The sequence below is a fragment of the Xenopus laevis genome, chromosome 5L (genome assembly GCF_017654675.1).
Source record: "Xenopus laevis strain J_2021 chromosome 5L, Xenopus_laevis_v10.1, whole genome shotgun sequence".
NCBI lineage: Eukaryota > Metazoa > Chordata > Amphibia > Anura > Pipidae > Xenopus > Xenopus laevis.
This window is the reverse complement of record NC_054379.1, coordinates 35,555,899-35,581,188: the sequence shown is the minus strand read 5'-3', so window position 1 is coordinate 35,581,188 and position 25,290 is coordinate 35,555,899. Positions and strand designations below refer to the sequence as shown.

Here is a 25,290-nt window from a genome sequence, read left to right as displayed (position 1 = left end):
TTCTTCCAAACTTCATCCTGTTACAGTTAAAATGCAAGAGGGGCTGCTGTGCGATGCTATTAGGGTTGCCACCAGGCCGGTAAAAATGATGGTTGATGCCAATGTTATTAATAGGGAAAAAAGATAAATATATAAGAAGGCCGGTATTTTTTTTTTCAGAAAAGGTGGCAACTCTAGATGCCATAGACAGTCACTATTTATTGGGCTGGTGGGAGGCTGTTTGGGCCTATTTTTACTCCCAGTCCAGACCTGGTTAGAGTTGTAGTATTTCTGGTCAGGTGATCTCTGAGGCAGCACAGAGAATGTCATAAAATGGTGGTTCAAAGCAAAGAGATGTAAAAGGGCAATGTTTACTTAAATATATATACCAGTGAAATTGGTAAGATTCTTTAATATGTCACTTAATATGATGAAAACTTTCTGTAGCTTAAGTATTCATTTTGGGGGTAAAGTTTTCCTTTAAGGAAGGCTGGGGTCCATATGTGAGGTAGGATTTCAATAATCATATTTTCAGTATAGGTCAGGGATAGTCGACCTTCAGCACTTGTTAACTACAACTCCCAGCATGCCCCACCACTTCTACGCTGCGCATCACTTCTTTTCGCGGGTCTCAGTTTTGATAAAGCGATCCATTCGTGTTCCCGATTTTACCGTCGCTATGGTAACGGACAGCCTTGCCGACACGCATTGCACGGCGGGAATAGTCCGCTCGCTAAACTACAGAAGCCTGCCTCCAGCAATACCGGAAAGAGAGGCTGTAAATGCGCAAAGAGATTATGGGAGCTCTGAATACATCAGGGCCATTCAATTGCAGCGGAATCTCAAAGACGGGTCTTCCCTCCAGTATGTGCGGGACACGCAGATACTGTAATTCTTCATGTTTCCCTCCCCTTATGACTGATCCGTTCTGCTCACATTTTGCAATGCCCTAAATGCCTGCTCTTCTATCCCCGTGCCATCCCACTCCCTGCTCCGTCAAGAATCAGCAGACAGGCCGCCCAAATCCACCACCGTGCGCCACCCCTCCATCATCATTCAGCTCGACTGTACACGGGCATACAGCCTTCTTCTCACAACACTCATTTCTTCCCGCCCAATAAACCGTAAAAGCCAATCATTGCATACTTTCAAAAATCTCAGCCAATCATCGCTATCCAGAAGGCGGGCTGCTCAATGGCAGCCAATAGAAAGCTGAATATGCTGTTTATATTCAGCCAATCACGTTTACAAGCAAGTCATAGGTGCTATTGTGTGTGTAAACTCATAGTAAGAGTTTGAGACTGAGATGTCTACAACATAAGTCTTTGAATGACAACTGATGTGTCATCTGGGCAATGATGGAAGATAGTGTAGTCTGTATAGTGCTAACTCAATTGTAGGAATATTTAATCAGCAGGCTGATTGTATTGTTGTAAGGTGGCATGATGGGTGTAGTAGGGTGGACACCACAGTTCAGACTGATTCTAACAATTAGTATAGGGCTTTGGTTCTGAGCAGAGATATACAATTATATAAACAAGCCTGCTTAACTATTATTTTAAGGAAATGATTCCATTTATTAGGCAAACACATTTGGGTGATAATTCAACTAGCATTTCATACAGGAATAAAAGCTGGTCAAGCAGCCCCACTGCAAAATATCTGACTTCAGAGGCATCTCTACAGCTGCCCATACAGTGGCAGATTTGCTTGTTTCGCAAGGACGATGAATTTGCAATCCACACTGATCCAATCATTGGCTGCCAATAACACACCAATGTGGTCTTTATCAGAGGGGAAAATCGAACCTGCCAGACCGTCAAAGTAACTAGCAAGCCAAATATTAAAGCTTATCTCACTAAAACTTCACACCCTATTGTAGTTTGTCTAATTTGCTTGAAAACGTTTATAGCATCAATCATTAACTTTGTAATAGATACACTTATGAAAAACGTATCATTTAATGTAGTAATGACATTTCTGCACTGGAGGGAAAGTTTGTCTTTAAATCAACTTTAGTATACATATATATATATATATATATATATATATATATATATATATATATATATATATATATATATATATATATATAAAAAATGATTGAAGGACTCGCACACCATTCTTCAGTGAATAAAACTGTTATTTTATTCTTTTATGCATTTTCCAGCGTTTCGGCCCCCATTTGGGCCTTTATCATATATATATATATGTGTGCATTGTAAATAAAACATTTATTTTCACAGTGCGGGTCCATTTGCTATGCGCTTTCTCTTAATGAATCATGAATTGAGCATAGGACTGGCCAGATATGGGACGACTTTGACATAGTTGGCCAGCTTAAATATATTGCAATATATGGACAAACAATCCCTGTTTTGTTTAAAGGGTAAGGCATTTTTTAGTAGCAGTATGCACAAAATGTCTCAATGTCTTAAATATATTGATAATGGGTTGAGTGCAGAGGACTCTTGTATTTGTCTATACAAATTTACATCAAACGCAAGTGTACAGTACTAGTATGCCTAAAATAAGCCCATCAATTGCTGTTATTTAAAGCACTGGATTTCCAGGCTGTGTCATTTTTATATTATACTATCAGTCGAGTTCTATGGGAGGGGCTAAGGAAGATTGGGGCCAGCCTGCCTGAGATATACAATATACAAGTATGGGACCTGTATCCAGAATGCTCTGGACCTGAGATTTTTCAGATAAGGAATCTTTCCATAATTTAGATCTCCATACATCGATTCTTCTTAAAGTTGTTTAAACATTAAATAAACCCAATAGGATTTGTTTGCCTTTAATAGGGATTAATTATATCTTAGTTTGAATCAAGCACAAGATACTGTTTAATTATTACAGAGAAAAAGGAAATCATTTTCAAATCTATGGGAAATGGCCTTCCTGTAATTCAGAGCTTTCTGGATAACAGGTTTCCGGATAATGGATGCCATACCTGTACGTAATCTGTAAGGGAGAACTAAGCTAAAATATGAATTAGTCCATACATCCTGCAACATATTTTTTTTGGACTTCTGTACTGGCTAAAGACCACCAATACTCTTTAACAGTAAAGATCTGTGCCCCCTGAAGGTGCTCTTAGTATCTCCCCATCTTCTGCATATGATCTGGGCTACTGTCAGTTACCTGAGCATAGGGACTGGCTCCCAATATACAGAATTTATAAAATATAAACTGTATGAATTCATAGGGCCTTCCTCACCTTTTTGTACCTGTATTGATTGTGATGTTTGTTACTCCATATATTCTATGTATGTAATTCATGTGATGTAGTTGTATAATCACATTTACTTTACAGTGCTACGCAATATGTTGGCGCTATATAAATACATGTTAATAATAATAATAAAATAATAATATGACACATCTGATTATTAAAGGTGACCTGTCAGTCAGTCACCCAGACATAAAAAGCTGTGGGGAGGGACATAGGGCTTAAACGGGGTGGAGGAGCGTGTTTGTATGTAAAACCTGAATTAAAGCCATGCTCCAGAAATAACCATGGATGGCACTGGGAAGGGTGTGGAACCCCTCTGGGTAGAGATTTCAACAGGGCAATACGTTACAAAGAAAATTATCCATGGTGTATGCTACAAACCACCTTGTATAAGCGACATGAGTGAAGTCCAGCTACTCTTACCAATAGAAGTGCTTCACCACTAGGTTAAGTTATTTTTAAGGGTGACTTCAATTATCCAGACATTGACTGGGGTAATGGGGTTGCTAACAGGTCCGGACTGAGAATTAAAATAGGCCCTGCCATTTCAGGTACACAGAGGCCCAATCAGCCCACACAAAGGCCCAAACAGCCCCACCAGCCCACAAAATACTGACTTTCTATGGCACCTTATAGCAGCCCCTCTGGCATTTGCCAGAACCCACAGATTGCCAGTCTGGGCCTGGTTGCCAAGTCAGAAAAAGTAGGTTTGTAAATATACTGAATGACAACTTTTTATTCCAGTTCGTTCAAGAACCTACTTGGTTTTTTTTGTAGATAACAAGTTGTCTAATTCTGGGCAGTGTCATTCTGTGGCTACTAAAGCAAATAACCTACTATCTTATATAAAAAGGGCATAAACTCAAGGGATAAAAACATAATTTTGCCACTCTATAGGTCCCTGTTAAGGCCTCGTCTGGAGTATGCAGTGCAGTTTTGGGCTCTAGTCAATAAGAGGGATACAAATGAGCTGGAGAGAGTTCAGAGACGTGCAACTAAACTGATTAAAGAGATGGAGGATTTAAATGATGAGAGTAGACTGTCAAAGTTGGGATTGTTTTCCCTTGCGAGGGGACATGATTACACTTTACAAGTACATAAGTGGACATTATTGACAAATAACAGGGGACCCTTTTTCCCATAAAGAGATTCAGCATTTTAAGACATAATTGTTTCTTAGGCTTTGGTTCTTCTTTAATTAAAGACAGACTATACAATGGGGTTTAAGTAGAAGGGAAACTGAGTTCAGAGACATGCCAATGTTAGGTAACCTTCCCCAGTGATTTTCAATTTAATATTTAGTGAATGGTCTTCATAAGGACATACTGTTCTGGATTTGCCAGTTTGTTTTGTCATCTAATATATTCTCTGTAATTGGTCTAATTTTAAAGATTTTTCTTCCAGTGAAGGGAAGAGGATTAGAGTTGGAAAGAAAGATATTCCAGCATAGCTCATGTGATGCACACATGTAAGTATTCTGTGATGTCTTGTTTTATACCAAATATACAATATATTCAAATATGTTGCGCCTAATTTATAAAAGGGACGCAACTTTAGCACCAGAATTCACATAGTTCAAAAAATTCCTCCAGGTTAAAGGTCCTTTACTATGGAGAAAAAACACAACACTGTGCATCAGTAAAATTCTTTTTTATAAAGGTGCATTAAAGTAATATTTTTTACATATTTCAAGATGCCATCTCAAGTACATGAAACTGAAAAACTCCTTGAAAGAAGTATGTGAGCGTGGGAAGAAAGCTCACTTTCGAAACCAGGCATTTCTGGAGGAATTTGAACTCATTGAAGCGCTACTCTTTGGGTTGATATCCAATGCAAATGCTGTACAGAAAAAGAAGGTAATAGTACCACATCTTTTTCTCTGAATTTTCATTGCACAGTATTGTATTCCAGTCGTATTCTCTCCCTCCTTATGCAGTGCAATTATGTTCTTTAAACCCTGGCAAAAGTAATGGCAAGTTACTGCTAGTTTTTGTTTAAGAACACACCATATCTTACTATTCCATACAACTGGGTCTGGAAGTCAAAGTAAACATATTGGGGATCATGTACATCCACACAAGTGCATTTGTGATCCCTTCAGTTAGTTGCTTGAAAGGTACTTGCATCAAAATGCACTCCTTGCACTTCTGTATAGTTGCACTTGGCACTTCTCAGTGCTTCCTGCTTTCCATTCCATATCGAGCGCTGCTGCGCCTATTGACATTGGAGCTACCTCCACCTCCTGACTAGGTGGTAGTTGATGGGTTTCCTTTGCACCCAGCCTCAATAGGTGCAGCACACTTACACCTAATGAATCAGGAGCAGATGTCACTCATGCCGTGAACACCGAAAATGATGGCAGATGGGCTTCCATGCATTTGTTTCCAATTGGTAACTAAGGGGCAGATATATTAAGGGTACAAGTGAAAATTTGGATTTTTGAATTTTTTTTTTTGGTCAAAATTTCAAATTCGAATTGTGAATTATGCAACCTTGATTAGAGTTCGAATTCGACTTTTAGATTTATGGTACTCTGGCCCTTTAAGAATTTGACTATTCCCCACCTAAAACCTGGCAAATTACTGTATAAATCAATGGGAGAGGTCCAGGGATCCATTTGGTGATGTTTGCAGCATCAATTTGGTGATGTTTACGGAGAAAAAAACTCGAATAAAGTTTTTATAATTTGAATCTAATTAAATTTGAGTTTTCGGTTCGATTCAATTTGTCCGACTTTTGATTCAAATAATACATTTAGACTGTCGAATTTTGAATTTATGGGAGTTTAGTGGAATTTAAAAAAACTCACATGAATTTGAAATTCGACCCTTGATAAATGTGCCTTCCCATGTTCATGCCGTTGTGGCAATTTTGGTGAATGTGGTGCTATTGCAGTGGTTGCTTTGCACTCTTTCGACCTCAGTTATATTGTAATTCTGGGGTGCTGCATTGTGGGGGGAAATGGACATTGTGCTTGAAATTGCAGTGCTGAAATATGACACAGAAAAAACAACCTCCTATTTAAAAAATGTTATTACAGGACTGGTACTGGCACATTTAAGAGCATTTTTAAGGCTAAAAGGGACCAGTACCAGTCATACAGTATATTTCCTATTAATGAGAAAGAGAGGCAGCACTTTCAGACACCTTTCTCATAGCTGAAATACAACAGTGAAGAATATGTCTTGCATACATACACCTTAGATTCTGTGCATGCTATGTTATGCTAAGACAACCTTACATGACTTTCATCTTGGCTCTGTCTACTGTGAGTAGCTTTGGAGCAGTGAGTGCCTGGATGAAATCATTTGGCTGCTGGCCAGTTCTACTCGTGTCTTTATTTTTGTTTCAACCCTTCAACCCCCCATCCATTGCCACCCAGTTGCACAGATTGCCTATTTAACCTTCTCAGACTCCTTCTTCCCTGTTATCCCTCTTTTTTTTCTCTCTACTCCCACATAATTTATCATAGTTTTATTTTCCCCACTTGAAAGTTATTTGCTTTTTAATGTAGTACAACCATGAACCCTTCCCTTTATGGCTTCAACCATTTTAAAATAGGATTGCACAGAACCCACCTCTTTGGTGTTCAGCCGAATACTGAACCGAATCTGAACCCCGATGCTGCCAGAAATTGGCAGCAATTTTTTTGTTTTATATAGGGTTTGGATTCAATTCATCCAGGCTTTTAGATTCAGCCGAATCCTGCTCAAAGCCTTTGCTAATTTCTGTATACACGTTATAAGCCTTGATCTGACGCCAAGCTGATTACAGGTATGGGACCTGTTGTCCAGAATGCTTAGGACCTTGGGTTTTCTGAATAATCGTAATTTGGATCTTCATACCTTATGTCTACTAGAAAATCATCTAAACATTAAATAAACTCAATTGGAAACCTTTTAAAATATACCCTTTAAAAAATAAACTCAAATGGCTGGTTTTGCTTTCATTGTTTTATTATTACAGAGAAAAGGGAAATCCCTTTTTAAAAATGTGGCTTATTTGGGAGACGGACTTTCCATAATTCTGAGCTTTCTGGATAACAGGTGTCTGGTAACGCATCCCATACCTGTACCTTTATTTACCATGCTCTAATACCAAAAGTAATTTTCACTTGTTCATGATTTCTGATGGGTTAATGCGAACACCGTAATTTCCATAACAGACTACAATATGACTTGTACATACACTTGCACTCCTTAATTCATTTCATTGTGTCTAGTCATGGGCGAATCTGTGGCGTTTCGCTTTGCCGAATAATCTGGAAATTCTCGACGGCGAAAATGCGCCGCGTGCAAAAAAACGGATGCTGGTGTCTGTCCATTACTTTTGCTGGCGAATTTTTGCGCCGGTTTCGCAAATTTATTCGCCGGAAGTGAATCACGGGAATTCGCCGCTAATTTGAGCCTGCCGAATAAATTCACCCGTCACTAATTGTTTCCCATTGCCACAATTTTTCATCTGTACTTTTAATCCTGCTAGAGACCTGCTGCATTAACTGCGGCCATTACAACAAATAAAACGCCATTAAAAGCCAATTTTGCTTATATTCCATATACACAGGGAAGGAGAAAGATTACATATCTTCAGAATTGTGGGCAAAGGCTTGTCAGAGAATACTGAAATGGATTTCGGTTATGTATCTGTAGTAATGCAGGCTTCTAATCCCTCCTACTATCTCCATATAAATGATACAGTTCAAGACCATGGTTTCTTTCTTCACTAAAAGCAGCAAAGCCCTTTCAGATGAAATGTCTAAAAACATTGAGTAATAACTTGGAGCATGCTGGCAAGAGTAGTCACTTGTGACTGTGTGTGAATCCCCCTCAGCAAGTCAATATTGTAATAAGCAGAACTGGTAACATCACTCCATTATTCAGAGAAGCCAACAGCGTGCTTGTCCCTTAGGCTGCAGCATTCATTAAGAAAAGCTTACTGGGCTGAAAGCTGGAAACAGATGATAACGGGATATGATTTTCATATTTAATGCATCCCTTGGAAGAGTATGTGTGCTGCAGATTGATAGAAGAATCAGCTGCTACTTTACTGAGAGACTTTCTAGTTTGCCCTATAGCTACCGATGAAATCATTCAGCCAAGAAATTACCTTTCCCTCCTTTTACCTGCTTTATATATCTGCCAAGCAGGCAGTCAGGCTGCCAGTGAATGTTATTGTGCAGTTAAATGTTTGGTATTTAAGACTCTTATCAGAAAAGAAACAGAGGCCACACAGTTTTTTTTTAGAGCAGGGGTAAGCTTTTAGTCTCGCTTTCTTCAGCATATTGGCCAGAATAAATCCAGAAGTTGCTTCCAGACTTTTTATTCCATATTCTGTCCCTGCCCTGATGCCAATTCTTAGAAATTATTAAACTAAAAAGACCTTTGCTTTCAGTGCTCCTGTAGTAAAGGGTTGGTTCTCTAAACAGTATTAATCAGTAAGACTAATGATAGAGGTAGAAAGTGAGGTGGCAGCCCTATCGCTAAAACACCAAGTAGGACACAGTATATATATATATATATATATATATATATATATATATATATATATATATATATATATATATATATATATATATATATATATATATATATACATTGTAATAACCTGTTCAAAGTAAAAAAAAATTTGTTTGGATCTGCACCTTGTCTTTTCTGATTCACTCAGAGGCACATTTATCAAAGGTTGAATTTCAAATTCATGTGAGTTTTTAAAAACTCCCATCAACTCAAAATTCCACGAAAAATAATTAAAAAAAAACAAATTTGTTCAACTCGAGTGAATAGGATCGACCCGAAAACTCGAATCGAATTTGATTCGCCTTTTTCTCCGAAAATGTCAAATGTCAGGAAGGCTGCAAACAACTCCAAATTGATCCCTGGACGTCTCCCATTGACTTAAACAGCAATTCGGCAGGTTTTAGGTGGCAAATAGTCGAATTCTAGTTCTTAGGGCCAGAGTATGATAAATCTCAAAAATCTATTCTTTTTAAAAACTCGATTCGAATATGCATAATTTCCTAGTTGAATTTGACAGTTTTGGCCATAAAAAACTCGAAAAATTTGAATTTTCAATTCGACACTTGATAAATCGGATCCTTAGTGTCAGTAATAGTCAAGCCTTTCCAAACCTCTGCAGTAGTTTAGGGGAGAAAACATACAGGTTTGGTAAGTTTGTAAGTTATTGAATGAACTGAATGCTTCTGATGTCTACTCATATTTCTGCCCCTATGCAGTTAGACAGATTGGTTATGATTGGGGGGGGGGCAGTGTTTACGTAGCTATAGTTGTATGCCACACAGAAGAGTATTAATGCATGGGAAGCTAAGTGAGAGCTTTAAAACTTTGTTCTATCTATCTATCTATATGCACACACACAAATTTATTTACATTTTTAAATAGACATCTAAAGGTTTCCAAGGTTTTTTTTTGTATGTATCTATATATTTTTTTCTAGAGGCTTCTTGTGAAAAACCGGTTTAATGTGTTATTGGCATACTGTCAGTGTAACATTAAGGAAAATGGACCAAAAGGCAAAACATATTATAGTTCAATCCAATATGTGTACATGTCTGTAGGCATGTTGCTTTATACACTTAGCATCAATTAAATTGGTCTAGTCTTTTTTTTTACTTTATCTCTCGTTACATAACGGTGATGACATCAGAAGTCAGTGATGCATTGATTTGCTGACATATAGCCAATATTTGCTTTGTTGACTCTGTATTAGCGATCCAGTGAAAGATTGCTTATAAGATTTACAGTTACATAAAACATGGGGTACTGACAGAAAATAAAAGGTATGCATCAGGGAAAGTATACCTGATATGTGATCCTTGTCAACTGCAAGTCCAGTTCCATCTTGTCATGTGATCTGCACTCATTTACAGCAGGGCCCTCTTTACTTATTGTATTAGTTATTGGTGGGTTTTGTGTTTGCCTGTATGTATAATGAATGCACCCATTCAGGTTCAGACTGGTGGGTGCAGGGCCCACCAAGGCTGCCCCAGGGGCCCCCGCCGTGACCCTACACCCCCTTACAGGGCAGTCACCAGCCACCCTCCCTGAAAACGTTTATATTAAACTTCCTATAGCACGTCGGGAGAGGGAGATCAGCGGCCTGGGGGAGTGCTGGTGGGGTCCGAGTCTGGGCCGGTGGGGCCCATCGTGTTTTTTCCTTGTGTCCCCCAGCCGAGTCCTACACCCATTTTTTGTACAAGATGTGGGCTTTTACAAATACATAATAATAATAATTATAATAATCAGTGGTACGGTACTTCAGTTGCATCATGAAACTAGCAGCATGCTCCTCCTCCAGAACAATGTGATGTTGAACCATTTCCCATGATCATTAAAATATGGCTAAACGTTCCATTCTAAAAATCCACAGAAATATTTTTTTTAATTTTTTTAAGTTTTCAATTAGGTAACAAGGTCATTTTACAGACTGAGACTTATAATTACACCTGTACCACCTCTATTTTCCAGATGCAGCTGAATTCACATCCACCTCCAGAAATGAACAGAGGCCCAAAGATGTCAAGAAGCATGTATCATCCAGCAACAATCTTCATGGGCCGCCAAATGTCAGCCAGCTCAAGCATTGAACATTGCCGTACACAGAGGAAATCTCGCCAGCCCACAAAGAGCTTTTCAATTTCTGACCCACATTCAGTCAGACAGGCAGCAATAAACAGCAATGTGACAGACAGCTGTGTAGTACCAGCTAATAGTGATATTCAGTGCTTAAATAAGCCTGACAAAATAGATGGGAACACATCCTTCCAGATTAGACAGAAAATGCCGGTCACATCCGTTGCATCTTCTGAGGATGGAAGAACACACCGTGTAGAGATCGACAAGAGTCAGAGTGGTAGGAAACATTTAGTTGAAAGCAAGCAATCTGCACAACTTAGCACACAGACTCTGGAAAGATTAAGTCCAGAGAACAGAGCAAGGGATTTACAGAATGACAGCCCAGGCAACAAGGTGGAAAAATCACTGATGTATGAAAGGCTGGTGCCTAATGAAGAGAGATTTACACACGCAAACCCCTCTGGAGTTTCACCTGATGCCTGTGATTACATAAATAACCAAACATCAGATAAACATAGCGCCAGGGAAAATCTGTCAGGTAAGACGTGTTTCCTTTTTTTATTCTTGGGATGTCTACAAACTGATTTTCTTTTCTTATATTGAAAAGTTTCTCTGTTACCCGGAAACCAGTGATGTATTTTATGTAAATGCAAGAGATGACCTCCTGTGTGTTTCCTTTTATATTTTTATAGGGTTAATTTGCTTTGGTTTGTCCTGAATATTGTGTCATTTCCAACTGAATGATCACAATAATAGCCTACTCTGCAGCCTAAAAGATGAAAATATACCCCAAACGGTACAGTTTTTAGAAACGTGTTAATAAAAATTAATTTTCTTGAGAGGCTGAAGAGTGCAAACTTGGGTCTTTAAAGAGGCTGTTCACCTTGTAGAGAAAGATGTTCTGAGACAATTTGCAATTGGTTTTCATTTTTTATTATGTGTGGTTTTTCGAGTTATTTAGCTTTTTATTCAGCAGCTCTACAGTCTGCAGTTTCAGCAATCTGGTTGCTAGGGTCCGAATTACCCTAGCAACCATTGAATAATTTGAATAAGAGGCCTGAATGGAAAGATGAATAATAAAAAGTAGCAATAACAGTAAATGTATAGCCTTACAGAGCATTTGTTTTTTTATGGACCCCAATTTGAAAGCTGTAAAGAATCAGAAGAAGAAGGCAAATAACTTCAAAAAATAAATAATGAAAACCAATTGAAAAGTTGCTTAGAATAAGCCATTCTATAACATACTAAAAGTTAATTTAAAGGTGAACCACCCCTTTAAGAAAGGATTTATAATTGTGCAAGAAACGGAATTGATGAATATGGTTTATTTATATTCTGCAGTTCTGTATAATATATTGCAGGAAAACATTGTGTCACAGCATTTTAATCTGAAACCCAATGTAACGTGATGCACTAATTATATGATTTTTAAATGAGATGCATTAAGTGGATATTTTTCTATGAACAATAGTGATGGGCGGATTTGGCGCATTTCAGTTTGCCGGAAAGTTCACGAATTTCGTGAAACGTCAAAAAATTCGCGAAAATGCGCAGGCATCCAAAAAAACGGACGCCGGCATCCATTTTTTTGACGACTGCAAATTTTCGTGGCGGTTTCACAAATTTATTCGCTTTTGGCGATTCACGGGAATTCACAGTGAATTCACGCCTGGCAAATAAATTCACCCATCACTAATGAATAACATTATCAATTTCTTACTAAAAATCCATTTGATGACAATTATGCCTTTAAAGGGCAAGTCTTCCCCCCCAAAAAATAGGCTAATAAAAGAAAACATAATTCCAAGCAACTTTCCAATATACATGTATTAAAAATTTCCAGTGCTTTTAAAGTTATTTGTAAAAACAATTGCTATTGAAACAATTGCTATTTGATGTACCTTAATTAATCATTGCTGTACCAAAAATGACAAAATGTTTATATAATCCTAATGTCTCAATTGTACCCTAACCTTTTAGTTTGTAAACTCTAATCTCTAGGTCCTTCTAACCCTATTGTACTCTGTAATCCTTGTTTGTTATCCACCATTTATTCCCTGTTTGCTATAACTGCAGAAAAGCACTGCGTATCTTGACAGCGCTATATAAATAAATGATGATGATGATGATGATGATGAAAGCAACATTCACCTAACTCCTCCTTGTTACTTTTTAAACAATGTTGCTGCTTCCCATCAAAGACAGATCTGTTAGGGTAGGGACACACTGGGCGATTTGGGGAGATTTAGTCGCCTGGCGACTAATCGCCGCGACTTTCCACGACCAATCTTCCCCGAATGCCTCCCCTCGCTCTGCGCTGGCTAAAATGCAAAATCGCCTGCGCTAATCACACGCGGCGATTCGTTTTGCCGAAGTCGCCCGTGAGGCAACTTCGGGCGATTTCGGAAAACGAATCGCCGTGTGTGATTAGCGCCGGCGACTTTTCATTTTATCCAGGCGCAGAGTGAGGGGAGGCATTCGGGGAGAAAAGTCGCTGCGATTAGTCGCCAGGCGACTAAATCTCCCCAAATCGCCCAGTGTGTCCCTACCCTTAATCAACTGCCTTGATTTACATTATATCAACAGTCTGAGCCATAAGGGCAGAGAATAGAAAGGGGCAAACACTGCTTTTAATAGTAATACATATAAAAAAACCTTAAAACCATAGAAGAATTGTAATGAATGTATATTGCAAAGTTGCTTAGAATTATGTTTTATTGTGCAAAAATATTTTTTTGGGTTGACTTTCCTTTTAAGCCTAATGGCCTGTACACTGCAAGCGGAATTACAAGTTGTCTGCCATTGAAATTAGTCATGAAATGTAGAATATTTTGTACTGGCAGTCAGCTACCTGAAAGTCAGCACCTTAGAGCAAATTTACTAACCTCCAAAAATTCACCAGCGACGGCTTCGCTCACAGCCAGGCCCGGACTGGCAATCAATGGGTTCTGGCAAATGCAAGAGGGGCTGCTATAAGGTGCCATAGAAAGTCAGTATTTAGTGGGCTGGTGGGGGCTGTTTGGGCCTCTGTGTGGGCTGATTGGGCCTCTGTGTACCTGAAATAACAGGACCTATTTTAATTCTCAGTCCGGACCTGCTCACAGCGCAACACTTCGCCTGGCGTAGAATTGCCAGGACAATGCTAATTCACTAAAATCCAGGATTCGGTTTTGGATTCAGCCAGGATTTGGCCTTTTTCAGCAGGATTGAGATTCAGCCGAATCCTTCTGCCAGGCCAATCCGAATCCTAATTTTCATATCACGTCACTTTGTCACAAAACAAGGAAGTAAAAAATGTTTTCCCCTTCCCACCCCTAATTTGCATATGCAAATTAGGATTCGGATTCGGTTCGATATTCGAATCTTTCGCCAAGGATTCGGGGGTTTGTCCAAATCCAAAAAAGTGAATTCGGTGCATCCCTACTAAAATCCGAAGTTGCGTCCAGGGCGCCGAATGCTGGCGAAGTTGCACTTGCGTTGGCTAATTTGCATACGGTGGGAAGTTAAAGTTGCATGGACGTATATGTTGCAGCAAATACATTACACTACACAAGCCCGGGAAATCTTAATAAAATAAAGTTGTTATATTGCCCTACACATGAGCCCAGTGTATAGTTTTTGTGCCATATGTTAAGAAATGTAGGGGGGAAGCCGGTTACCCCAAAAAAAATTTACCTATCACCCTGAAAAAAGAAAAGATGCTAGCTTTTTTGGGACTTAGAAAAATGTTCAACTATTTTATTAGGAACTCCTATCTACTCTATTACACTTCGCCTGGTCTGAGGTGGCAAAGGCAAGTCTGGTGCAAGAGGTAACGTTCAGTAAAATCCGCATCTTAGTGAATTTGCGTAGTTACGTCCATTCGCCAGAGCGCAAACTCGCCAGGCGTTAGGGAGCGAAGTACCGATTGAGTTTATCTCCTTCGCTAGCGAAGTTACGCCAGTTACCTCTAGTAAATCGGCGAAGTACCGAAATGACGTCCCAATGGCAAATTTTCGCCCACTTTAGTCACTTTAGTAAATTTGCCCCTATGTGTTTAATTCATCTCTTGTAAACCAAGTCAACAGCCTTATTCCAGTATTTCATAATTAGGGTTGACACCTGTGGACTGTCTGTCCAGGGTCCTGAAACCTGGACAAGACTTTTCCTTGGGAAAAGGTGCCAACCCTATTAATTGGAAATGGGAAAAATTGCACAAATTTATAAATTTCTGCAAAATGTAAATTCAATCTTCAGTGACTCCAAGAACCAAAAAAATAGGTTATGCGACTTTGCTTTATTGCTTTTGCTTTATTTGCTGATCTGGGGAAAAAGTTTTTTTTAATACATTTTTCAAGCTGCCAAACAAAAGTATAAATGATTAAACATAAAATAATAACCCCACTATGTAATAAAAGGCACTAAGTTTGCCCAGGAACAGTAACCCATAGGTCCATTAAAAAATTTTTGGGTAACGGGGTCCATACATTTTCTAACATATGGAACATTAACTATACAATGGGCTCATGTGTAGGGCAATATAACAACTCTATTTTCTTTATTAAGGTTCCCTGGACTTATGTAATGTAATGTATTTGCTGCAACATATACGTCCATGTAACTTTATCATTTCCTGCCGTATGCAAATTAGGCGATGCTAGCGCATCTTCGCTTTGATTGCCGAAGTAAATGTAGCGAAAATTCGTCCGCGAATTTGTGCGTATTTTCCCCTAAAAGTTAACAAAACCCTTGAGATTTAGTTTCCTTTCTCAGATGAAACATTAATAAGTAAAGAAAAAGAATAGCTGATTTGTGATTTATCATTGTGTTACCTGTCGATTCCTAAGTTCCTGTTGGTTATATTATCTACATATTTCCCCATGTGGTAATAAACCCAAACATAACTGTACAGATCTGCTCATTAGTCTTGATAATCCAGATGATTATATTTTTCAAGTACAGCCACCACTGTTATGACCTGTTGATGTGAGCAATTGGTCATTTATAAACAAAGGGCAAATTTGCTCCTGGGCTGTAACCCATGGCAACAAATCAGATGATTGCTTTCAGTGCTCAACTTGCAGCTGACTGAAAAAAAGCTAATCACTGATTGGTTACTATGGATTACTGCCCAGGTGCAAATTTGCCCAGTGTTCATAAATGAGCCCTATCAGCGGGAGACCATATACATACGGTAGATACATGTGGTCCTCAGCCTACCAGATGTTTTGTCCAGCTTAACAGAACAAAAAATACGTGTATTGCTTGAAAATTTAGGACCCAGTGTAGAGCATAGATTACCATTTATTTTGAATGGGGGAATGAGGGCAAATTGTAGCATTTGGCCCCCTCCCACAGAATTGCCCAGTGTGCAGTTATCCCTCAAAGGGCAGACTTTAATCATTTATAAACACGGGGCAAATCTGCACCTGGATAGTGATGGGCGAATAAATTCACCTGGCACTAATTCGCGGCGAATTTCCGTGTTTCGCCGCCAGCGAATAAATTCTCAAATCTCCCGTGAAAATTCACTGGTGAAAATTTATAGGCGTCAATTTCCGATTTTCATATTGTTTTTGTGAAAATGTCAGATTTTCACGATTTTTTAGTGAAAACCTTCAAATTTCACGATTTTTTGTGTGAAATCCACTCAAATTTCATGATTCTTGAGTGAAATCCTTCAAATTTCACGATTTTTTTGTGAAAACCTTCAAATTTCATGATTTTTGAGTGAAATCCTTCAAATTTCACGATTTTTTAGTGAAATCCTTCAAATTTCAAGTTTTTTGTGTGAAATCCTTCAAATTTCACGATTTTTGAGTGAAACATCCGATTTTCACGTTTTTTTGTGAAACATTCGATTTTCACGATTTTTTTGTGAAAACCTTAAAATTTCACGATTTTTGAGTGAAATCCTTCAAATTTCGTGATTTTGGAGTGGAATCCTTCTAATTTCACGATTTTTGCATGAAAACGTCCAATTTGCATGATTTTTGCCTGAAAAAAAATGAATTTCACGATTTTTTCGGGAACTTTCTGATTTCACGATTTTTCATGAAATTTTGCGGGAAATTCGCAATTTTTTTGGGAGAAAATTCGGGAGAAATTCACCCATCACTACACCTGGACAGTAACCCATAGCAATCAATCAGTAGCTTTTTTTCAGCCAGCTGCAGGTTGAACACTGAAAGCGGTCATCTGATTTGTTGCCATGTATTTATAAATGTATAAATGACCACCGGTGTCTTTGCATTGGAGTTTTGCTTGTGCAAAGATGTGCCAAAGCAGTGTGCAATCCATTTAACATTTTAAACAAAAAGTTGTTTATTAGCTTATGTATTGTTTGGCTATTGTGTATCATTATCCTTTATTGAGTTTCTGTTATCAAATGATTAATGAATTCATTATACATTTTTACATGTTTTTAACTGAAATAATTTCTTGATCATTTACATTGTGCCATATTCCACTGTTTGTATAGTTTCTAGGAGCTTGAACATAGAAAAAATCCAACAATTTCTCAGTTGGGATGAACATACCAAAACATATAGAGCAGTAGTGCCCATACTTTACTAATGTGAGGTCTACTCTTAGTTATGAAGTCCCATTATGATCTACATCCATAAAAAAACATTGTTAGTATTCTGTTCCATGGAAAATATTACTTAAATACTGCTATATGGGAAAATATATATTGCTAGATTTACCAAACAACTATTTCTTATGTAGTCTTAAAGGACATGTAAAGCAAACATTTTCCTACTATGTATATAAGTTAGGCATATCTTCCCTACCCAAATCACGTCATTTGTAAATATACCCCCTTCCTTTGCCAGCACCATCACATTTTCCTAAAACAAATAGCAGCTTTCACCCGGTGGCCATTTTCCCTCTGACACATCATCAGTAACATAGGCATGTGCAAAAAATAGGATCAGACAACTAGAGCAGAGTTTCTATGGGAACCAACAATATAATATTTTCATTGGCTGGAGGGTGTGTTTAGTAATCTGAGCTGAGAAAAACTGAGAGTCAAAAGCAAATTCCTGAGGGAGGAGGCCGAGTAAGTTAGAGGAGGAGAAGGATTTCTAAGTGATGCTGCAGCCTTACTGTTAACCTTTTAACAACCAGAGTGCCAGTTATCTAAAGATTTCACAGAGGCTGTTCACTGATGAAATATTTGTGGAGGGGGTTTTCATGTCCTTTAACATTATATATGTCTGAATGAAACAGGAGGATGAAATAGACAAGCTGTTTGTTGACAGTGTCTTGAGATCTACTGATCACCAGCTAAAGGTCGACTGGTAGAGCTACCTTTTGGGCACCCCTGATATAGAGAGTCCAGGTGCACATGCCCCAAAACCTTCAGCTTTCATAAAGTTTCCTAGACTACCATCCCATAATTACTAAGGCTGGCACAAACCGGACCAACAAAAACGTGGTATAATTAAAAATATTATTTTTTTTTAAAAAAAAAAGCATCACACAAAAAGCAGCCTTATGCGTTTCATGCCAAAAGGGGCACTTAAAGTACTTGCGCGATGTACAACACGGCAGCTCGCACCGGGAGTGTCCTAGCCCTGGCGGGGGGCAATTTTTTTTAAAAAAAATACTGCTGTCACGTCCAACCGAATTGCAGGCTCTATTAGCCCGTACCTTTGGTTGGGGATAATATTTTTGCCCAACAGGTGCCCTTTAATATTAGGGTCATGCCTTTGATTAGGTCCCCTGTTGTCAGGAAATGCGTAAGGCTGCTTTTTTTAATTGAACCACCTTTTTGTTGGTCCAGTTTGTGCCAGCCGTTGCAAATTATGGGGTAGTCTGTATAAGTCATCACCCACACATTGAGAATTTGGTACAGATTTTCCTTTTAATAATTATATACCTGCTCTGCCCAAATCTTCTTTTATGGAGACATAATAACTGTCCGGATTTCATATCATACACATAGGGCCAAAAAGCCACAAATGAAAAAATAGCTCTTTTAACATAAAAAAAACCCATAATCTTATCCAAGATCTTTTAATGCTCTGAAGAGATTTGGAGTCAAGGACCAGAAGGCTTATTAATGTTCATTTTAAATGAAATAAAGGCAGATGATATCATTTTTTAACAAAGATGACAAATAACCGCAGTTTAGGAAATAGGGCTTCTTTATTGCTTTTCTTTTTTTCTTATTTTCGTATATAAGCTCAGAGAACAAGGCATCATGGTTATTTCAAGGCCTGTGCTGAAAGTGGAAAATACAGATTTTCTTTCTTTGCCTGTGCTCCTTCACTTGGTTTGAAGAGGACCAACACAGATGTATTGTGCACTATAGAATGTAACAGATATAATTCAAGCTGCCAGCTTAATCAGACTGTTTCCAGGAAGCAACCTGTATAAGAGAAGAACCTCTTGTTTGCTGACCTCTGATCCTGTGCCTGCTGCAGATTGTCATAAATTCTGTTTTTTTTCTCTCTCTCCTGCTAGTGTCCCTTGTCTTCCCGTCTATTTATCCTTGCTTTCCCTTCAAGTGGCACCCTGAAAGACCACCCAGACACGATTACAATGGAAAATGAGCTATCCAGCCAAATAAAGGTTTAGTGAAACTAGTTAAGAAAGCGAAGAAAAGCTGTGCTTAGCAGCAGATAGGTTATGTTCTTTAGCATAGCTTTGTCCATTGACCAAAGTCTACAGCACAGACACTCTGTTGATGCACACGCAGCTGTTTGGAAACTTAAAACTTTGCACTTGTTCTGCTGTCTTACAACGACTTCATTAGGGCAAGCTCTTTCATTTTTCCTATTTTATTTAGATAGATAATTGTTTGGAAAGAAAAAAAAGTCCACTTTTAAAAATTTGTTGTTGTAGATGGCTTCAAAACCTCCAACATTTTTTTTTTTGTGTGGCTGGAAGGATATCTGATTCTTGTAGTGCTTACTTTAAACCCCATACAAAGCTGGCGGTCTGGAAGTGAAGCCTGAATGGCTATTTACAACGCGGTAAAAAGGATTAACAGATTTCCATTGTGGTGATGTTTAAATCTTAATTTGCATTATTAAACAACTGAAGCCTCCACAAAATCCTCATTTGTCCACCACAACAAGTGGATGTATGTGCCTGCAGGTGGTCTCAAGATCTGATCCCACACCAAAGAGATAACCTTGCAGAGCTGTGACGCCACACTAACCAATTGTTCCTTTCTCTCAGGACCTTGCTAGATATCGCTGTAATTACTCCATCATTCTTCCAAATTATGATTAGCGGGTGATCTTTTACACCCATGGCACACGTAGCATTTTCTCCACCTGCAGAATTAAGCTGGTGGAGAAACGCTGTGCTGCATGTAATTGACTTAAATAGAAGATTTTGCCCTGAAAACATAAATTGCAGATGCTTGTCTGTCTAGTTAGAGGGCAGTTTAGGCTAGCTCCAGGGCTATGGTACCTGGTTGGAAATGGAGGTAACAATTCTAATAAATGTCCGGTTTATCATACTGTCAAGCTGTAGATCCCTCAGTTTGGGGAAAAATGATTAGTGTAGGGTTCAACACATCCAAAGCTATGACATGTCAGCTGTCAGGGTGGAACCTAGTGTTCCTCTAGCGGCCGTAGGAAAGATTTTGAGGATCAAGGAATGGGAAAAATCCACAATGACTGAAATTACCAGGAACTTCTGCAATTTAGGGTTAGTCCACACAAGCAGATTCGGGGAGATTTAGTCGCCTGGTGACTAATCGCCTCTTCTTCTGCGCGACAATCTCCCCGTACTGCCATCACGTGTCTGAAGTCGTTTTCCGAAGTCGATCGAAGTTTCCTTGTGAGGCAACTTCGGAAAATGAAGCGCTGCGTGTACTTTAATGCAGGCTACTTGAATTTCAAGCTAATTTTTGTATACTTTGACTAGGGAATAGTCCAAATTTGATTAAAATGTGGAAAAAAGATTGAATTTCGCCATCTAAAACCTGCCGAATTGCTGTTTTAGCCTATGGGGACCTCCTAGAACCCATTTGGAGTCAATTGGTGGACTTTGAAAAATGGAAGGGTTTTTTTGGGAAAAAGGTTGAATCGTACGATTCAAAGTGATATTACTTCGATTCGTACAATTTGATCGAATATGGACCTATTCGATCGAAAACTGACCTATTCGGCCAAAAAAACCTTCGACTTAGGGGCAGATTTATCGAAGTTTGAAGTAAAAAAAACTTCGAATTCAAAAAGACCAAAGGAATGGTGGTCAAATTTTTTTTGGGGTTGAAGTGGGCCTACTTCGAATAGTACGATTCGAAGTAGCGCTACTTTGATCTACTTTGATTCTAAATTTTTTTAACTTCGACTTTCGATCTCCCAAACTCCTCCAATTGCCTCCATACAGGTTCTAGGAGGTCCCCCATAGGCTAAAATAGAACTTCGGCAGCTTTTAGGTGGTGAATGGTCGTAATCGAAGTTTTTACACAAAAAATAGCTTGAAATTCAAAGTTTTTCACTTTGAAACTTCACCTCGACCTTTGATAAATCTGCCCTTAATTTTGGTTGATCTTTTTGAATTTTGAAGTTTTTCAAATTGAAATTCGACCCTTGATAAATCTGCCCCTAAGTGACCTGACTGAATCCAGACCCTTGGACTATTTACAACCCAGCCTAATTACTTTTTTCCTAATTCATTGCCCATGAACACGTTTCAATGATCTAACAGTATATATTTACCAAAGGGCAGGAATAAGCCAGAAACAACTTCTACATCTCATAAGGCAAGACATTATTTTGAATTGAAATAGTTATTTTAGGGGCATATTTATCAAGGGTCGAATTTCGAATTGAAAAAACTTCGAAATTCGAATTCAAAAAGACCAAATGAAATTAAGTCTAAGTTTTTTTTTGGTTGAATAGGTCAGTTTTTGATTGAATAGGTCAGTTTTCGGCCAAATTCAAATCCTTCGAATCGGATTAATAGCGCAATAGATTGAATTCGATTAGAAGTTTTTCCCAAAAAAAACCTTCGATTTTTCATAGTCCACCAATTGACTCCAAATAGGTTCTAGGAGGTCCCCCATAGACTAAAACAGCAATTTGGCAGGTTTAAGATGGCGAATGGTCGAAGTCGAATTTTTAAAGAGACGGTACATGATAAATTTCTATATTCAAATTTTTTTCAAATTCAAATTGAATTTGGATTATTTCCTAGTCAAAGTACACAAAAAATATCTCGAAATTCAAATTTTTTTTTTACTTTTCTTTACAGAAATGCACTATTTAATGTAAATACATCAATTGCATATACAAATTACTATGACACTGGGCCCCCTTTGGGATTTTAAACCGCTGTGGCGAAAGTCTTGCCCATATAAACAGTACATTCTTCTTAGGGCAGTGCTTCATAGTTATTGTAGCAACTGCAGCACATTGATTATAGCTAAGTCATAACCACACTAGATACAGCCTTCTATGCATATATGTAACTTTAGAATAAGACAGAAAATTAGTTTCCATGAGTAGGAGTGTATTGCCAGTATTAAAAGTTGTTCATTAAACCGATTTTCAGTGGAGGTTTTAAATGGGCATCACACATTATTATTATTATTATTTTGTACATACAGTGTAACTTAATTTGCCAGATTATATTAAATGTTTTGGAACTTGCCATGCTGCTGTTAGTTAATGATAGAATTAATGAAAAGTAGGTGTTAATGATAATAATAACTAACCACAAGCTCCAGTGAGACGTACCTTGAGCATCCCTTTGTTCCACTGGGAAGAACTAATATTACTTTTGCTTAAAATTATGGGGGTACTATACCTCATTTACAACATGAGTGCAATGAATAGGGCTTGTGTTTAACATACTGCAAATCTATTATTTTTGCTATTTGAGCTAAACAGGGAGACTGAAGCTACCTCACGTCTGGTTCTTGTGAAGCAGAGTGCACAGATAAGCAGAAATCCATTATGCAGAGCGATTATCTGAGCTATGGTAATCAAATTATTTACCTTGCAAGGACTGAACATGTAGTAGCTTCGCTTTTCCTGTTGTCCCTGTTTAAGTCAAGAAATAACAAAAACCATAGATTTTTTTTTTTGTGATCAAGGGTCAGGGCACACGCTCAGATTTGGGGAGATTAGTCGCCCAGCAAGAAATCTCCTCTTCTTTTGGGCGATTAATCTCCCCAAACTGCCTCCGGCCGGCTGGAATGTAAATCGCCGGTGGGATGGCACTCGGATCTATTTGTTTTCCGAAGTTTCCCGAGGTTGCCCTCTGAATGCCGAATCTGAGCGTGTGCCCTGACTCTAAAACAATAAGCAAAAAGTATGTTCAGCACAAGCCGTATTCATTGAATTCATGTTGAAAAGGGTGTATATGCCCCTTTACTGAGGGTCGAAGACCTTGAAGTCTGCTGTGCACTTGTAGTCTGCAAGATCCAGGAGCTGCTGAAGAGCTGACATTCATAATACAGATGAAAGTAAAGAGAGGTATCTTCACCAGTTTCATTGCTACTACATTGCAAGTGGAGAGCTATGATCAGGCCCTCAACAATTTTGCATCAGGGGATGCATTGTTTTATAGTGCCCAAATTTCAATGAGTCTTGAGTCACACATTACATCCGTAAGCACCAGTTATAACTGATTGTATCACTATACACCATTTGTACATTTTACAAGGTTTTCAGGACTTTTTCATGCTACACAGCCAACTTCTCTTTAATAACCTGCATCCTAGAAAATGTTCAAACTAGATGCTTATTCATCAAAGCAGCATCACATGCAACGTTTTAGGGGCAAATTTACTTACCTTCGAAATTGCGACATCGACGGCTTCGTTGACATCGCAACATTTCCCCAGGCGTAGATTTGCCAGGACAGTGCTAATTCACTAAAATCCAAAGTTGCGACTTCGAAAAATTATAAAACTATTTTTGAACAAACTCCAATCTACTCTATTGCACTTCGGCAGGTCTGAGCTGGCGAAGTAAACTCTGGAGCAAGAGGTAACGTTTAGAAAAATCTGCATCATAGTGAATTAGCTTAGTTACGTCCCTTCGCCAGAATGCAGAGTCTACTTAGCTAGCAAATTTATGCCAGGGACCCTTAGTAAATCAGCGAAGTGTCAAAATGACGTCACGCTGGCGAATTCTTGCACTTTAGTGAATTTGCCCCTTAGAGTGCAAAATATGCACAATTTTTATCTATCAATTTTATAACTGAATGGCTCCTTCTCTTCCACAAGCTTGCAGCCACCAAATCATTAATCTTGTAGTTAGAGGGCCAACATAGGGGTGGATTAATGCCTAGGCTAGCCTTGGCTATAGCCTAGGGGCATATAAGTGGTAGGGGCCCATGGACTGGGAGACAATTTTCGGCAGCAAGGCAGTGGCACTGAAGGCACCTGAAGTGCAACCAAACCTGCCTGGCTGACTATCTTCTTTGGAAGGCGATCACTGGTGTGCACCGAAGGCTTAAGAGAGTTGGGCATGGCACTCTCTCGCACACACGTGGTCAACACACGTGGTCAGACGCAGGCAGAGCTGAAACGCACTCTGACTCTGTCTGGCTTCTTCATCGTCGTCTGACTCACTCAGTCGTCACCACTCGTGCAACACAAACTCAAGAGTTGCCTATTTTATTAGCTTGTAACTTACTGCACAATTTAAGCACCTGCACACGGTTGTCTCTCAGCTAGCTAGAGCAAGGCACGGGGGTGTAATTTGAAAGTTAATTGCACATCTATGTGGAATAATTATGCAGAATAATTCGGAAGTGAATTGCAGATCTTCACCGTGTTTTCGGCACCACGGTTTTTAAAAAAGCTGACCACCGCGTATATATGCTAGCGTCATGTGCCATTGCCTAAGCTTTAAACCACTAGCGTATTTACACTGCGGTCGGCTTTTTTTTTTAAAAAAAAAACAAGCTCCGCCCTAGAAGGGGGCCCTGTGGAGATTGTAGCCTAGGGGCATCACATGTCCTTAATCCACCACTGTGCCAAAAACTTGCTTGTAGTCTATAGTAGATTTTCCTTGCACTAGTATCCTGGTTCCTTCATTTTCATGTTCTCTCTGATGTGCTGGCTTTTTTTATTTGTAATGCTTCAGATTAATTTATCTTGCTAGATACAGAATGTGTATTGCCCTCAGACTGCCTAATTCCATTTGTTTCACTTGCAACTTTGTACCTTGCTTGTATTGTTGAACAAGGTTGTATCCTGCATCCTATTTTACTTCTCTCTCTCCCCTCGTAGCTGTCTAATCTAGAAATATGAATTTTTGGCTGTATTACCTTGAAGTGTCTTGTCAACGGGTTCTTGTCAAGAAAACTGCAGGAAAGTCTGCTTGATCACATTGCATTTCCTAAATAAGCATCATATTTTGAATGACAAAGTTCTTCCTGAATGTTTTACCTCCCTGATGATGTTGGATAATGGACAGAACAGTTGCCAGGTTAGCATTTTGTTTAATAATGACTGTTAGGGGCATATTTATCAAGGGTCGAATTCAGAGTTTATGGGAGTTTATAAAAACTCCT

At 38.7% G+C, this 25,290-nt stretch overlaps 1 pseudogene; it reads left to right on the top strand.

The window, feature by feature from the left end:
* The first annotated feature begins 658 nt into the window (after window positions 1-658).
* LOC108716106 overlaps window positions 659-25,290 on the top strand; it is a 51,635-nt pseudogene continuing 27,003 nt past the window's right edge.